Below are 16,657 nucleotides of genomic sequence, written 5' to 3' on the forward strand. Positions count from 1 at the left end.
CGCGTTTTGAGTCATTTTCTCCTGATAACCCCGAAAAGAACTTAAATTACACTTTCAGTTTTAATCGTACAGATAAGAGCAATACATCAATCGAATCTGTAAAGGGTCTACTTTTTTTTGGATACAGACATGTCGGGTCTCGGGGCTAATCACCTGCCTTTTTGGTGTGTGTGTGTGTGTTGGGATGGTTTGACAGCTCACCGCGTCTGCCTGTTTGTGTTTTCCCCGCCTCCGTTGTTTCCCCGTTGTTAACCTTAATTGCTTGCCACCTGTTCTCTATGTCCTTCAAATTTTTTCCTCTTTATTATTCCCTGTGTTTCTCTGTCTATTGTCAGACTGTTGTTACTCGTACCAATAGCTCCGATCATCTAGCAGCTCTTTGTACTCACCTTGTCGTGTCTTGTCCTCAGGCTCCAGTGTGTTTAGCTGATTTCTCTGCCCTTGTTCTTACAAGCCCAGGGCTCCTAGTAGCTTCCAGCTTTCATCCCTCCGGTTCGGCGGTTATACGTACTTCTGTGGAACATTACTCATCTGCTTTGACTCATCTGCTGCTCATCCTGTCACTGCGAGTGAAACCTGTGAAACGTGACTCATCTGCTACTCATCCTCTCACTACGAGTGAAACCTCTGAACCGTGACTCATCTTCTCTGTCTCCTCTGTTTGAATAAAGCCTTGAGTTTACCCACATCTGAATCCAGCCTGCTTTCTCCTGACAAGACATAATAACAACAAAACTTTGTGCACTTATAAAATAAAGATAACAAACAAGGTATGCTGTCTGCAGCCTTTGTCTGTGCTGATCTTTATTTGCAAACACGTCATTAAAATGAACTGTAACTCCGTGAATACTCAACGAAGAGACATGAGAGAGATATCTATAGAAAGCTTGACATGTCTACTTTTAAACTAAACAAGTGTCGCCGAAAACAGATATTCTGTGATAAAGTAATCCATATGAAAACAACGCGATGTCTGTTTTTCATGTCTCCCTTCATTATATCTAATGTGACCACGCCCCCGCACTCGCTATTCAGATTCAAACTGAAGCGCGCGGCTTGAATACGCCCATAAAAGAAGAAAAAGCAGCGAGACTCTTCTTCAAGTTTTTATTTTACTGTTTGCTTCGCGATGAGAGGAATAAGACATAATTCACCCCAAAAAGATGTCATGTAGTTGAGGATTTGAGAAATGGATTTCCTCACAAAAAAGAATGAAGCACTTTATTCAGCAGAGATCATAAACATGAGTAAGTCTCTTTTTATTTGTTTATATACTTGTTTTCACATAACGTGTAAACATTTTACTAGTTAGACTTTTTCCAAAGACTTTTTCCAAACTATAATTCCTGACTAAATATATATTCAAGTGAAACATTATGAAGTTTCAATAACAATATACAATACTATACCATTCAAAAACTTGATGTAAATAATATAAATGTAACAAATAAATAACTGTAGGCTAACAAATGTAAAAACAATGCTGTTCTTTCAATTTATTCCCCCTAAAAAAAACTAAAAAATATTCTCAGCTCTTTTCAACATTAATAATAATGATAATAATAACAACAATAAATGTTTTTTGTTGTAGAAAATAAGATTGTTAAAAGGATTTCTGAAGGATTGTGTGACTGGAGTATTGATGCCAAAAAATTTGTTTGAAAGTCAGCTTTGATTGTTCCTGATAAACTGTTTAACTGCTCCCCCAAGTGGATATTAAAGTATGTTGTGGGATAATTAAATATGTTCTAAATAAACTACAAACATAAAATTATATAGATTTATTTTGTTGTCACATTCTTTCTTGTAACTCCTTCCTCTCAGTGGCACAGATGACTGAGAGGCTCATTTTGCAGCTCATTATGCGGGTCTTTGTCTTCTCAGGTGTAAATTACAATGATATTCATGATAGTTGATGCCTACTCGCATATGACTTTTACCAACAAAAAGTGTCTTAGAAAATGTAAATCAATATATTGTTTTCTGTATGTGAGTAAACAAGATGATTTTCACATAATTTAGAAAGAAAAATTCTAGACTACAAGCTCTCCAAATAACAATTGCTCCCCGTTTCAGGCCAGCAGGGCCTGTCAGTCCAGGTACAGTGAGCCGCCATCACGGGCCCACTGGACAAACATTCAGACCCTTTCTCGAGATGTCAGCCTGCCAAACGCGGCACTCACGTGGCTGTCCTCTGCTTTTAGCTTTTTGGGGGGTACTCTAGGTTCCCGAGCTCAGAGCCCCTTCCCCGGACAGCACGCCAAATATGCATTATAATACTTCAGCTAATTATATGTAAGTGTGAACTCGTGAAATTATCTTGTTAACTTTAACTCTTTGAGGACTTGGGATTTGACTCAAGACTCATTTGTGACTTGGAAGGAATGACTTGGTTCCTCCTCTGCTGAAATCGGCTGGTGAGTTCATGGGTGGAACAAAAATATGGCAGGACTTTTACTCTCTGGTCCCTGGACTTCCCACCTCTGGTTCCTTCAGGGCTTTCAACCAAGGAGGTCCTTCAAAAAATATCAGAAGCAGGCATAGAAGTAAACGACATCGAGATGTACTGCATTCTGAGTCTATTCCATTGTTTTGGCCAATGAAGTATCTCTTTAACATAGACACCATGTGGATCCTTTGTCCTATGAACGTCACTTGAAATTAAATGGATTTTCAGGCAAATTACACTCACTCAGTGAATGATCATTTCTATGTTACAGTTAGACATGGTTTTTAAAATGAAAAGGATTTAGTAAATTATGATTTTAGTTCAGATTTGTGTGTTCATATATATAAAATCTTTTCTCATTATAGTCAACGATTGGACCCTTTTTGAAGGTTGAATTTTTGTACTTGATAAATAAAGGAACAAAATTGTCACCACAGGTACAAAACTGGTCCCTTAAGGTACAAATTTCAATCACAAAGGTACAAATTTGTTCCCTATGCCAAGGGTACAAAAGCTGTACCCTTGAGGGTACAGCCCCAGTGACAAGCTATTGTACCCCTAAAGGTACAATTATGAACTTTATTCTCTGAGAGTGTAGAGACAGCCTCCATGGGTGTGACAGGAGAGACAGAGAGCTCAAAGACAGCTTCCTTTGGCATGACAAGACAGGCAGAGAGTTTAAGGGTGACCTTCATGGTCAAGACATGGCAGGAGTAGTGTTCAGAGATGGCCTCCATAGCCATGTCAGGACAAGCAAAGGGTTTCGGGACGGCCTTTTCTTGGCTCTGAAATGGCAGACTGAGAGTTCAGGTGTGTACGGCCCAGCGGTGCCATTACTAGGCATAGACAAGCTAGGTTGCCACCAGCTGAAGGGGTGCCAATGAGCACACATACTGGCACAACATTTTGGCAGGGTTCTGATAAAGTGTGGCACAGTCACCCTGAAATATGATTGCCACCCCCACTGGATCCCCAAACATCATTAGGCTAGAGTACTGTGAATCTGACAATGCCTTGATCAGGATCAGAGCACTGTCAAATGCTAACAGATTTTTGCACCTAAAGTGGCATTTGGGGCCCTCATCAATGCCATTAGATCAATGGGCTATGTCAGTGCTTTGGCAAGGTATCAATTTTTCTTTTTCCATGCAATAAAGTACCTGCTGGCCAAACCCAGCATTGAATACCACTGCGTGGCAATGGGAAAGAGTCTTTGTGAGTCACTGCATTAAGTCTACGATAATCTATGCCAGGGGTGCCCAACCCAGGCTCACTTAAAAATTAAAGGCAGGTGTGTTTGATTAGGGTTGGAGCCAAACTTTGCAGGACAGTTGATCGCCAGGAGCAGGGTTGGGCACCCCTGATCTATGCAGAACCTGCATGACCCATCATTTTTATTTGCTAGAACAACCGGAGCGGCCCAATGACTTGAACTCTCTTTAACAATGCCTCTGCAACATAGCTTAATAATAATAATAATAATAATAAATTTTATTTATAATGTGCTTTTCTAGAACCCAAAGCGCTACAAACAAATAAAATTCAAAAACTTCAATAAATGCAATACAAAGTAAAAAGTATAAATCATAAAATACTCATTACAGTACAACACAGTAGAATATTACTGACAGTCCATAAAAGCAATTTAACCCTTTAGGCGCCAGAGGTTTTTTCCTAAAACGTTCGATTTTGACATCTTAATTTCAGAAGGCTATATCTTAAAATTTAGAAAAGATAGAGACTTTCTTTCAATTATACAAATATTAAGGATGACCCAATGTTTATGTAGGGATTTTATTTTCCCATCTAATTTGCATATTATGACGTCATATGGGGGTGGCCATCTTGAATTATAGAATTTTCATGAAAAGTCACATGTTTAAATAATAAAATGCAGCACTTCTTTCCCCCAAAAAATGTCCCTCACCTTCTGTGTGCTATATTGCACAATACTGAATGCTCAGGTAAATAGTAAGTAGTAAACAAACTGTGTAAATCATTACTAATAAATCATAGAAACAAATCGAATGCATGTAGCATTTGGGATTTTCAATTTACTACATGCAGCAGGCACTCTGATTCCATGTATGGGGCACATATATATTATTCATATGACACACAAACACAAGTAGACAAGACTTAGTTCTATTTAGTTCTGTTTAGTTCAAAAGCTAAACAGAATCGCCTCTGCTTCTGCAATGAGATGCGCGGCCAGATCTGCCTCGCGCACACGCCGAGGGGGCACAGCTTGGACTACTGTCAGTGTCATTGCGACTCCCCACCTTGCCTCCTAACTGTCCTATGAATACTTCGACCTCGTCTAACATACCCAGTGGCATTAGACAAAGTCTCCACTACAATACTGTCACCGCGATTGCGGAGAGGCGCGGTCAGAAGACAAATATATATATGTCTAGCGCGGTAAAAATCTCCCGCCTCGTTCCCGCAACAATAACACGCCTGCTAATTTCACAATGAACACTCTGACCCCAGCAAACATTGTTCACACCTCTGACATTTGGCGAAGGACCATTTACATTAGGCAAAGGATTCACCGTTTGTGCTTGGTGAAGAGCTACTTTCACTTTCAGTATCACCGGCATCTTCTGAATGCAGCTATTCCCCTTCAGAATCAGTGTCCGCGAATAGAAGTCCCAACACCTCATTGTGGCTTTATTGAAGCTTTATTGATGCCATTAGATAACAATAATAATGATAATAATAATAATCTAATGCCAATACTCGCTGACGTTGACAATATTGGTCAGATAAAATGGCTCAGTCTCACACTAGCTCCGCTTTTTTTTCGCACTGATTCAATGCGCTCTAGCTCGAAGATTTTGTATAGGAGCATTACGTTTACTTGAGTCAGAGATGAAGTATTACATGTCTGCTATCTGGTGCAGGGGAGGTTGCATGAAATTTGACACCCTATTTGACAAAATCGGCCGTTTTATTCAGTGCCGCATCTTGTCGAGTAAACTCGACCGTGGCGCCAAGAGGGTTAAAGAAGATAACCTAGGTGCAGCAACAGAGAAAGCTCTCTACCCCATAGATTTGAATCTACACAGCAAACTCTGTTAAAAGTAACACTGAAGCAGAGTTGAAGTTAATGACATAATTAAGAAGTTAATTGAGTTATGATTGACCATTATTGAAGACACATGAAGTTAACAAGCAGAATCACTAAATGAGAAAATCACCATTGGTGTGTCACCATCATAGTTGTCAGTGTTTGCTTTAGTTGGTATCTTGACTCTTCCATTATTTACTTTAGATTTTGTGTGGCTGTGGTAACTGAGGTATAACATACAGACAGACCAGAGCTAAGACAATCATGTGGTTTTGATAGTTGGTTTGAACCAATTGTCATGGAGTGACTTGAATGCCTGAGTTTAGTGTATATAGAAATTAGGTGAGAAAATTAGATCCAGCATTCTTGGCATAATATGAGCTGTCTTTTAAACTTTAGTTTTCTAACTAGATTTTATTTTTGCTGTTTTTATGTGAATTTTCAGTATCTAGATTTGTGATGTTCAGAGTAGATCTGTTTATCTGAATATGCTGTTTGTCACCATTGTTGAGATTCATACGCTGATTCTTGTTATCTTTGTGTGCCTAAAATCAAGACTCTTTAATAAAAAAGAAATCTGAATCACGCAAGAGATGCAAGAGATGACTATAAAACGTATAAAAAATACAGACTCTTTCATTATGGAATCAAAGCTGTTACAATCTATAATGGAAGTTTTACTTATAGAAGAGACTGTAGAAGAGTTCAGTGAATCGGGTCAAACAATGATTACATTAAAACATAATCATTATAATCTGATGATTTTTGCTCTTGGCTTGCCAAACTAATTTTAAATTTAAAAAGTCACAAGCCAAGAAAACAACTAAAGCAAACACTGACCACTATAATGGTGACACACAAATTGTGATTTTCTCGTTTGGTTATTCTGCTTGTTAACATCCAGTGTTCATCACTTATGATCAATCAGCACTTAATTAATCACATAATTATCTCATGAATATTGACACTGCTTCAGTGTTACTTTAACACTCTTTTAGAGTGGGACCATATATGCTCTGAGCAGTGTTAATTTAACACTCTGGCTTTTACTGTGTATAGGGAGGCTATTGAAGAGTAAGGGAATCAGCAGACCGAAGGGAATGAGAAGGCATGTATCGGGTGACTAAGTCACAGATATAAGAAGGGGCAGTTCCATGTATAGCTTTCCCACTGTGCAAAGTTACGTCCAGTGGACATCTTTTTATGTCTTTGCAGACGTTGAAAAGACGTCCACTGAGGAGCCAGAATGAAAGTTTTTATGACGTCTTTTTTGACGTCTTCTGTACGTCTGATTTAGACGTTCACAGAACCTCCTTACAAGGTTCAAAACTAGTTCAAAAGTGAAATATTTTCAACATCATTTAAGGTTCATTTAGACATAATTTATACTGTTTCTGGACCAAATCAACAGTCTCAGGATGCATTAGATTTAGATGTTATTTCAATGTAATTTCCAGACACTGTGTTTGTCCTAAAATCAAGAAAATAAAATAATCTTCATGAAATAATGAAATAACTGATGATTGAGCATGTGGTAAAATCAACTGCAAAACAAAGACATTAAATCTCTGAAGATCTCAGCAGAGGAGGATCAATTTACATAATTTACATCAACATCATTTGAAGTCACCATTGTGGTGGACAGTATTTGTTTTAGTTGGGATCTTGGTCCTCATACTGCTTGTGTGAGCTTGTCTTTGGTTGTTGTAACTGTGTGTTATAAAACACTCTTAAGCATTAAGATTAAGCGTTATCTTTTAATGGTGATTAAACTATAGCACAATACATTATTAATGTTTTGTTGCAACTTTGTATTTATTTTCATGGACTGACATCTTGTAGAAAAAAGGAATGTACTTATTTTTAAAAAAACACATCATGTAGTCACACACAGACATCAAGATTGTGGATATGCATCACATCAGTGGTGACAATTAAAACAAAAAGGTCTGGATAACAAGGATGAGTTTGTGCTATGAAGCGGTTGTGTTTGTTTTGATTGTCACCATTGTTGTGATGCATATGCTATATCTAGATGTCTGTGTGTGAACACATGCTGCTTTTGCTCAAAATATTTCAAATGCATGCATTTTGTCCAACTTCAAATAAAATAAGTATTTTGCTCTTGGTGACTGTACTGTAGAGTCAAATGGTTTAGGAGATATATACAAACAAAACAACACTTATTTGACATGACCTCAGATACTTGTAATGTGATGACTTTATCATCACCAACAAAGAGCTGATAACACCTGAGCTCTCTTAAATTTGCCTTTCTTTGCTACAACAACAGTGTTTCACAAACAAACAGTTATAACAGCCAGAGACAAGCTAACACAAGAAGAATGAGGACCAAGATCCCAACTAAACCAAACACTGTCCACCACAATGGTGACTTCAAATGAATCAAATATCAACATTTAAACCTCTGTTAATTCTCAATAAGAGCTTCTCTAGATGTCTGACAGAAATAAAGTCAATCTAATGATTCTCATGTTTGTGGAGATGTTTGAACCTCTGCTGAGATCTTCAGAGATTTAATGTCTTTGTTTTGCAGTTGATTTTACCACATGCTCAATCGTCAGTTATTTCATTATTTCATGAAGATTATTTTATTTTCCAGACACTGTGTTTGTCCTAAAATCAAGAAATTACATTGAAATAACATGAGTCTAAATCGAATGCATCCTGAGAGTGTTGATTTGGTCCCTAAACAGTATAAATTATGCCTAAATGAACCTTAAATGATGTTGAAAATATTTCTACTGACCACTTTTGAACTAGTTTTTAAACCTTGTAAGGAGGTTCTCTGAATGTCTAAATTGGACGAACAGAAGACGTCAAAAAAAGACGTCATAAAAACTTTCATTCTGGCTCCTCAGTGGACGTCTTTTCAACGTCTGCAAAGACATAAAAAGACGTCCACAAGACGTCAACTGGACATAACTTTGCTCAGTGGGTTGTATGTTAATGTTAGAGTTTTAAAAACAATACGTGACTGTACAGGAAGCCAATGCAAACTATAAAGCACGCATGTGATATGCTGACGTGATGGAGTATATGTGAGAATACGAGCTGCTGAATTCTGGATATACTGCAGGCGTTTGATTAATTTAGCAGGTAAGCCAATGAATAGTGCATTGCAGTAGTCAATCCTGGAAGTAACAAATGCATGAATAAGCCTTTCAGCGTCAGGTGAAGTGAGGAAAGGCCTAATTCTTGCAATGTTTCTGAGGTGATGGAAAGCAGATTTTGTAATACTCTTAATGTGAGAGTCTAGTGTCAGATGAGTGTCAAAAATTACTCCAAGGTTACGAGCCTGAGCAGATGGAAGTACTACACTGTCATCCATAATCAAATTAAGATTGCTACCCTTATGAATAGCCGCTGGTGTGCCAATGAGTCGAACCTCTGTTTTAGAACAATTCAGTTTTAAAAAATTATTGTGCATCCATGTTTTTATTTCCAGCACACACTCAAGAACTGTTGAGGTGAGAGTAGGATCAGACTTAATATAGGACCCATTACAGATCCCTGAGGAACACCATGACAGATCTGTCCAACTTCAGATTTGTTGTTACCCAAAACAACAAACTGGGTACGATCAGTGAGGTAAGATTTAAACCAGTTAAGTACCGTACCAGTGATACCAAGCCATCTCTCCAGCCTGTTTATCAGGATAGAATGGCACACTGTATCAAATGCAGCACTAAGATCCAACAGGACCAGAATGGTGGAGGCTCCAGAGTCAGCTGAGATAAGCAGATCATTCATAACTCGAACCAGGGCTGTCTCTGTACTGTGTCCCTTTCTAAACCCAGACTGAAAAGGTTCAAAAAGCTTGTTGGAAGACAAGTGTGAGTGGAGCTGTGCCACAACAACACATTCTAAAACTTTAGCAAAAAAAGGGTAAGTTTGAGATAGGTCTGTAATTAGATACTTCTGACTTATCCCATCCAGGCTTTTTAAGGACTGGTGTAATAGCTGCAACTTTAAGGGCTTTTAGAACTGAACCAGTAGTGAGGGAGGTGTTCACAATGTTCAAGATCAGGGGAAAAATTGACGAGAGACATCCCTTTAGAACAGATGTTGGGATTGGGTCAAGAGTAAATGTAGTTGTATTCATTGCCATCACTAATTTCTGAATACAATCATTAGTGACTATGTTAAAACTAGAAAATGCACTTTCTGGAAAACTAGGTAGAAAGATCACAGGAACTGCAGAGTACTAAACTGATAGACTTGTAGATATTTTCAAATTTTTACATGAAGAAACTGAGAAACTTGTTACACTCCTGTACAGAGGAACAAATTGGTGACTTGATTGGTGCAAGAAGGCTGTTGATTGTCTTAAAAATCTTATTTGGGTTTGCAGCACCATCACTAATAATAGATGAGTAGTACTTTGTTCTTGCTGCTTTGAGTGCTTCAGCGTATTGATTCAAATGATCGATATACATAAGCCTATGAACTGTCAAACCTGATTTCTTATATTGACGTTCAAGCTGCCTGCTTTTCATCTTCTTAGCCCTTTACTCAGTGGTGTACCAAGGAGAAGATTTACTAAATGAAACAACACATTCTCTCCTAGGGGCTAATTCATCCAAAGCAGATGACAGAATAGAATTATAGTGATCATCAGTTTCAACAGCTGAGTGCTCTGAGATCAGGCAGGAGAGATTGTCAAAGTTAAGATTCTTGACATTTCTAAAACTAATGACCCTCAAACAATGACACTCAAACAATGAATGTTTGAGTACCACTTAAAAGTGGAACATTTAAATTAAAAGTGAGAAGCGTATGATCACTGATACACAAGTCACTACTGTCTAGTTGATCCATGTCCACTCCAACAGAACATACCAGATCTAGTGTGTGACTTTTATTATGAGTGGGAAATTTCACGTGCTGAATCATGTTAAAACAGTCTAATGCATCCATGAACAGAGGTGTCAAGTCCAGGGGTCAGAAAGTAAAATCCCTGCCATATGTTTGTTCTACACATGAACTCCGCAGCTGATTTCATTAGATGAGGAACCAAGTCATTCCTTCCAAGTCACAAATGAGTCTCAAGTTAAATCCCAAGTCCTAAAAGAGTTAAAGTAAGTGAGATAATTAAGTGATTAATTAAATGATAATTGTGCAGTAGTGATGCTGTTAACACCTGCTGTTATTGAGAATTACAGAGGATCAGATGATTTATTGGTTAAAATAATACCACCATCATGGAGATCAGTGTTTGCTTTAGTTGGGCTCTCGACCCTTTTAATAATACAAAGTAAGTTGCTTTTAAACACTTGCGGTTGTGTTACATAGTAAATGTTAAAGCACTGCTGAATTCAAAGCTTGAAATAGCAAATTAAGTTGCCCTTTTTTCATCTAAAACATTTAAATGAACATCATGTGGGTGTCTCTCTTTGGTTTGTTACATGATGGTCAGCTATTACTGAACTACAAAAAAAATATTATTGTAATGCTTAAATAATGGGGGAAAAAATTGTACAGGCTCAGGATTTTAGACATGAGCACTTATCATATGATCCTCAACAGTGGTGACAATAATTATTCATGCTACAGTGCATGATGGGAGTTTTTACTATGGTGTTACCCAGCATGCACTTCAGCTTGAACCGTTTTGTTGATTGTCACCATTGTTGAGATTCATATGCTGGGTCATGATGTCTGTGCGTCATAATAATAAACAAATATTTATTTTCATTACATATATTAGATTTCAAAATTTAATTCATAATAGCTATTAAACCAATGGTTCATTTGCATGTGGCAGTTCCACAAGGTAGGTTATTTAAAAACTGAACATATATTAAATGAAATAAAATTGTTTTAAACAGGCACATGCCTAATCATTACTTCATGTAAAACCAGCTAGTAACAGTTTTCTGCACAGCACTGATCACACTGCTTTATAACAGCACATGTACTTTTACAGAGAAATATCTAACACAAGAAGCCAAAGGTCAAGAGCCCAACTGAAGCAAACACTGATCTCCATGATGGTGGCATCATTTTAACCAATAAAACATCAGCATTTAATCCTCTGTAACACACAATAATGGCAGGTGTTCATCACTAATGCACAATCATCATTTAATTAGTCTCTTAATTATTTCACTAACTTTAACTCTTTGAGGACTTGGGATTTGACTTGAGATTAGTTTGTGACTTGAAAGGAATGACTTGGTTCCTCTTCTGGTGAAATCAGCTGCTGAGTTCATGGGTGGAACAAAAATATGGCAGGACTTTTACTTTCTGACCCCTGGAATTTACACCTCTGTCCATGAAATCAACTGTTAGATTACTATTTGAGTTGTCCACATGAATATTAATGTCTCCAGTCACAATCATTGCTGGACAAACAGCACTAAGAGATGTAAGTAGCTCTGTGAGTTCAGTAAAAAACATAGGATTTAGTTTTGGAGGTCGATATATGAGCACAATAAGGACAGGTGAGACTCCATTCACTTTAAAAGCAATGCACTCAAATGATGATACACAGGGAATGGTAATTTCCGTGACAGATATATCAGCTCTGTAAATAAAAGCGAGACCGCCACCTTTACCAATTTGACATGTTCTCTCAATATATGTATATCCCGGTGGAGCACTCATATCTAAGTTTATGAAATCGACTTGGCTGGTGCCAAGTCTCACAGATACAAAAAAAGTCCAAAGCATTGTTTGATATGATATCATGAAGTACAGCAGTCTTATTATTCATTGAACAAACATTTAGATGTGCAAATCGAGCAGTTTCAATTTGCACTTTCTGATGAGTCAGTTGCGGGTAACACAAGTTTGAATCGCAAATATCACGTAGAGAACGCTTGTGTGTTTCAGAGGCCTTGGATAGAGAACATAAAACTTTAATGCCAGTCCCAGTAGTATAAACATTTCGCCGTGAGTAGCTTATCATGATGAAATCCAACTGTTGTTGAAGGACCCGCTATACACGAAGCCCAGACAGGGTCAAAATAATGATGACGATGATGATGATGTTGATGATGATGACAATGCAAAGCGAAGGAATCCGCATGATAGGAGCAGCGATATCCAAATTGAAACACTTGAGACGGAATCTAGACGCGTTGTTATCAGACTGCAGCATATGACAGGTCGCAGTGTTCCCAGTCAGCAGGATTAGTAATACCACAGTGTTGTGCCCGAAACCGTGAGAAACTCCACAGTAGAACTCCAGTGTCGATAAAACAGCATAAAAAATGCCAAATAATCTCTACTCTTTAAAAACAAACGAATGAGGTAGTAAATTAAAAAATACGGACGGAGAAACGGCAGCCAACGTGCACCCGCGTTCTCTCCCCCCGGAAGTGAATACCTTGCAGTAATGCCCTAATATCGGTTAGAAGGAACTGGTCAATACCTCTCTCGTATTGGTGGAGCTATGCCCATGGGGATCTGGTGAGTGACAACCGTCTTCGTGGGCTGCAAACACGTGAGACCACTTCCGCAGGAGGGCCGCCAGTTGAGCTTGCTGGCCCCCGGTGAGGTCCTCACCACATAATGCAAGGGCTGGGTGATCTTCAGTCTGCGTCTGTTCCACATGCATGACATCAACTTCAACCACCTGGGGTTCGTTGTTCCGTAGCACGAGTCTGGGATGTCCCTTTACGTCCTTTGGATCTATCTTGGTCACAGAAGCCAGGGGGTTCCGTTGTGGCAACTCTAAGGGGAATGAATTAGGATTACAGACACGGAGAGGAACTTTCCCACCTTGCACCAAGCTCAGCGATCTTGCAACGCACCACTCCCACCCTTGGTAATCCAAGTCTTCAACTAAGACAGCGCAATTAGGCTGGTTGGTGGCTTGTGAGACATGGGCCCAAATGATCATCTCACTTCCAGGGGGTAACACCACAGGTGGCTGTCGCTGGAGTTTAGCTACCCCTTGGAGCTCTATCTCCGGCATGCATGTGTTTACTCTTTGGCAGGCGGCCAAGGGTGCATCCCATGCTTTCTCTGCAGAAGGGGAAAACACAGATTTAAAAGCTGCTATACTAGGGTGTCTACCCTGAAAAATGCCCGCCCAACAGTCCACCACAACATTTATACCTAAAAGTCCATATTCTGTGTTTATGCAGTCATCTCGTACGATGACCACCCCCTTCTCACACACTTGCACACCCCCAATGTTAAAGTTCAGTACTGCATAACCCATGTAAGGGATTTGAAGGCCATTAGCAGCTCTCAAATCTAACCAGGATATTTGACTGGGATCTTGCATACATTCTTAACTAAAATGACGTTGAAACAAGGCTTGGCTAAAGAGTGTAACTTGAGAGCCAGTATCTTTTATGCATGGGATGAGTCACCCCTGAACCAACACTTCAACCTCTGGGCACTTACCCAAATAGAGGGCCATAATTCACATCGTAATGAATCCTTCATTCGTTGCCATTCCGAAACATTCATCCCTTGGTCCTTCTCTCCAGCCGGTATTGCTGCTGTCCTTGATGGAGCCAAAAAGGTTGGACAAACCTGGACCTCATCCTCTGGGGCCAGCTCTTGTTCTAGTGCCTTTGCTTCCCTACAAGCATCAGAAAAAGTGAGTGTTGGGGCTCGGCGGAGCTGTCTTGACAATTCCTGCTTTATCAGTCCAGGTCCCAATCCCATAATGCATTGAGTTTGCAACAAGTCTGTTCCAGCAGTCAGGGGTTCTCTGGCTCACCACCTATGATGCAGCTCATGTAACCGAAGGGTGAATGGCCCAACCCCTTCCCCTGGTTGCTGTTTACAATTAAAGAACTGAATACGTAACTGAGCAACAGGCTGCTGACCACCATACAATAAAGATAGGGCATCTAGAATTTTTACATCAGTGTTTCGTTCTCCTTCAGCCAAAAGCAGAAATTCTCTTTTGGCATTTCCCTCCAATGCATTCAGTACAAAGTTAACCCGCTGCATCTCATTCAGCCCCTGAGCCCGAATAAAAGCCTCCATTTGATTTCTCCATTCTAGGAATTTAGAGGGCTCCCCTACACCGAATTTTGGAACCCATGGCCCTCCCATAAACCATGGCATTAAGGCTTTTACTTTGGGCTGCTCGCCGTGACTCATATTACTTGTGTATGTCAAGGGCCCTGCCGACTTATGGCAAAAGTGTAAAAATAATATCTACTCTGTAGCACGTAGGACTTTTACCCTTGGTATACACAAGTTATAGACGTACCCAAAAATCTTATAAAAATGCAACATTTATTTATACAACAATTTTAAAAGTGAAACCATACGTAATTGTATGCATAATCAAGTGAAAACATTAAATGACTACCGGTTTACATTCCAGGGCTAAGAAGAGTGTCACAATCTAGCGCCCCCTAACTGGACAGTGAATGAGAAAAAGCTATCACTCGATTCACCCCAATAAGGTCATATCGAACAGAACACAATCACACGTGAGATTTACACAGCAAGGGCAAATAACTAGTTTAACAAGTGTACAAGTGTAATCACTTCAAAATAGACCCCACACATCAAGAAATGAGTTTGATCAGTCATAGCCTTGTAAACAAACAAAACGTCACAATTATCCAAGAGGGTCTGGCTGCAGGCTTGCACTTGCACTCTCAGACTTGCACTCTTAGACACTTGTGCTTCCGCTAGTGACATCACTTGCAGTCTTTATTTTTTTATTTTGTTGAATTTTTTATTACTTTTTGTTTGAATTTCCCAACATTTTATAACAGTAACCAGGTGGTGAAGACAAAAAAAAAGAAAGAAACTAAATTACAATGTCACTTGCAATCACTACTTGCACTCTCGGCTACCTGTGATGTCACTTGCAATCAACACAAATTGTGCATGTTGCAAAGTTTCGTGTTAAGCATTTTTCCATATAGAATAAACCGTCTACAACTTGTTTATATCACGAGTCTTTATCATGTCTTTGTCCATTAACCTACATTATGTGTTTTATTTATAATGATTTTCTATAGGAGGAAAACGTTTAATGTACAATTTAACGCACTGCGTTCTGTACTCGTCTGCATGCCTGTACGGAGTTGATCCTTTTAAAATCACTTAATGCATTATGCTCGTTCATATTTGCTGGTCTGTATATACGTTGAGTCAACAACAAGACATATAGGCTAGGCCTACTGAATTGTCTTTATCATCTTAGTCTGTTATTAGGACACATAAAGCGTTTTGTTGTATGGGAGGACAAAGTTTGCGCATTGTGTTCGTAGCCATCTGCTTACCTTGTAGTACATTAAATAATAACTATATATTGAATTTGGTCTTTTAATTAAACTTAATGTATCTTAATAATAATAATAATAATAATTCATTACATTTAAATAGCGCTTTTCTAGGCACTCAAAGCGCTTACATTGTCAGGGGGTATCTCCTCATCCACCACCAGTGTGCGGCATCCACCTGGATGATACATTATCTTAATACATTATGCCATATTAAGTGTTTGTTTTTTTCTACAGGAGGAGAATGCTTAACGAAAGACTTTGCATTGCATTCATATTTTGCTGTTCTGTGGCCACGGATTTGCCGGTCTTGTCTTTTTCTCGCAGGACCCTGTACGTTATAGTACTAAATTAGTTTTAATTGTTTAATCACCACCACATCGTCTTGTCTCCATTGGCAACATGCACGATTTGTGTTGATTGCAAGTGACGTCACAGGTAGCGGAGAGTGTAGGTAGAGATTGCAAGTGACATTGTAGTTTAGTTTATTTTTGCTTGTCTTCACCACCTGGCTACTGTTGTAAAATGTTGAGATATTCAAACAAAAAGTTATCAATAAATAGAACAAAATAAAAAATAAAGACTGCAAGTGATGTCACTAGCAGAAGCACAAGTGTCTGAGAGTGCAAGTCTGAGAATGCAAGTCTGAAGGTGTTTCTTAATGTCAAGGAAGGATCCTCGGAAGCCTGAATTTCGAGGATGCTACATCATCGACATCCGTCGAAGGACTGTTCCAATGTCGAGGATCCTCGGAATTTCAACCAAGGACTAAGTCCTTCGTTCGAAAAATATCCCATACACAGGAAAGGATGCATATGTGTATCCTTCGTGCTCTTCGCGCTCTCAAATCACCCACAATCCTTATGGAATTACATTTGTTTCAATAATAATGAACGAAAC

The sequence above is a fragment of the Carassius carassius genome, chromosome 6 (assembly GCF_963082965.1).
Source record: "Carassius carassius chromosome 6, fCarCar2.1, whole genome shotgun sequence".
NCBI classification, from domain to species: domain Eukaryota; kingdom Metazoa; phylum Chordata; class Actinopteri; order Cypriniformes; family Cyprinidae; genus Carassius; species Carassius carassius.